This window comes from Austrofundulus limnaeus, unplaced genomic scaffold, assembly GCF_001266775.1.
Source record: "Austrofundulus limnaeus strain Quisiro unplaced genomic scaffold, Austrofundulus_limnaeus-1.0 Scaffold116, whole genome shotgun sequence".
Classification (NCBI taxonomy): domain Eukaryota; kingdom Metazoa; phylum Chordata; class Actinopteri; order Cyprinodontiformes; family Rivulidae; genus Austrofundulus; species Austrofundulus limnaeus.
In genome coordinates, this window is record NW_013952518.1 from 1565059 (window position 1) to 1567448 (window position 2390).

Consider the following 2390-nt stretch of genomic DNA (forward strand, 5'->3'; position numbering starts at 1 on the left):
GGGGTCCAACCCGTTACTAGCATGGTGTACCTAATAAAGTGGCCGGTGAGTGTAAATACTTATTTATACTCGTTTAGTGTTTTGGTAAGTTATAGGGAAAATATTACATCAGCAATTATTTTATTACACATTAAATTGATTTCTGGAGATTATCCAAGGTGCTTCATGACCCATAATTGGGTCCCAAGCCCAACTTTGGGAACCAAAGTGCAGTGGTTCCCAAACTTTTCAGCTTTTGACCCATAAAATAACAGCAGCAGAGACCTGTGACCCCAGCTATTTTTGGATGATAAACATTTGTATCAGGTCAACTAAACATGGGCATAGTAAATATTTATTATACTACATGTATCCATTTTAAATATACTAACCTCACTCCTTTGTAACAACTAAGGCAAAAATGTAATTAATTCCGAAAATCTTTTCAGGACCCCACCTTGGGAAACACTGCTGTAAACAACCCTACTGAGAGGAGAGAAGTACCGAGCTGAACAAGACGACTGTAAATGAGAGCTGCTGCTTTGTCAGACAGATTTAATTTAATTTGGAAGCCTTATCAACACGGACTGGCTTCATTCTCTTCCTCCACTGCCGTATGCTAAAATAACTAGCAGACACTGCGCGGAACATAGACATCATTCAAAACTCCGCCTTCCGTTTGCTGATTGGCCCAGGTAAAATAAACTACAAGCAGACACTGCGCAGAAAATCAACGTTCTGCTCTCTGATTGGCCTGGATGAAATGTGCCAGAAGAAATCCTTGTCTATGGGAGAAATCCCAGACGGAGCAGAGAAGCAAAACTAGAATTGAGCGGAACTGAAGGCAAGGGTCAGGCTAGAGATCCGTATGATGTAACAAAATTTTTATCTTCTGCTGAAATAGTCAAAGATGAGGAACCAGCTTTGTCTTTTATGGTAATTTATTCCGCAAATATAGCAAGAATCAATTTCATTGAATCAGTAAAAATAACATGAAAGGCAAAGCACTAACATAAAACAGTCAATAATCAATGATAATAAATCAATAATAATATTGATAATCATTGTATGGAGTCTAACATTAAGATATAATCAGGCAGTCAAATGTTCACATTTGTGTATTTTTTGTTAGTTATACTAGAATTAAAGGTAAGATGTGTAAATTTGTGTCAACCAAGTAGCCCTTCACATTCCTGTGTACCCCTGAAGTCGCTCTCTCGTCTCAAAAGTCGGTGATTCCAGCTATAGTTGATGTTTAAGTTTTGTCAACCAAATTTTCCGTCAGCTTTTAACATTTTAACAAAAACAAGGTGGACTGCTAAAGCGGACAAAAAGATCTTTAATATAAGATGGAGCTTTGTTGTTAGAACTTAAAATGTTGACAGACTATCAAATCAAACCAACTGGTGTAAATCAAAATGATGTTTGTCAGAAAAAAAAATCCAAGTCATACAAGAAAAACAACAGATAAGAACCACGTAGAAGATCATTAAAAACATTCCCAGGTTATATAATGATTAAACAATGATGACTGAAACAACTGTTTCATTAATGAGTAAACACCAGAAATACAGGAAAACTATTGATCCACAAACGATGAAAACATGAATTCTACAAAATAAAAATTAATAAAACTGAAGCACTATGATGAAGAGAAAAAAATGTCTAAATGTTTTTTGTTTCACTTTAATAAAAATAGACTTAGGACCAAAGATCCAATCAGAGGCCCTGAGGATCTGTAGGACCAAGATCTTAAAGTTTCAGCTCATTTTGTATAACACAAATTTTTTATTAAAAACAGACATTAATCCCTACATGATTCTGTCAGGATCACTTTCTTTCACAAACTCAGCTCCTTCAAAGACAGTTCTCTGAACTCCACCTCATCTTTGGCTTGTATAAATAACTCTTTTAGCTTCCGTTCTGCTAAAGTTAACTTGTAGTTACTGCTTATAACTTCAGCTTTCAGCTACTATTTTGCTAATTCTTCTGTTCTGCTTGTTCCAACTGACAGCTCCACTAACAAAATTTACAAAGTTGTTTTATATCAGCATTTATACTTTTGTTTTCTAAATTTAATTTTGCTTTCAGTTAACCCTCCTGCTACGTTTGGGTCAAATGAATGTAGACGAGATGTTTTAATGGCTGCCTGCGGCCTGCGGGGAATTTGTCCAGGTGTGGTTCAGTATCGTGATAAGTTTTTACTTTCTGTTTGGTCCTGGGGTGTCTGCAAAGATCTGCGTGCAAAACAAGGTTTCAACTTGATTTTCAAAGGAAGATGGCGCTCTGGAAAATGGTCTTAAAGTTTACCCACAAATGAGGTCATTTCCGATTGTAAACCATACGAATAACAAATATTCATATTTGTGAACTTTTGTTTTCTTTTTTGCTTTAACAGTTGAAATAAAAAC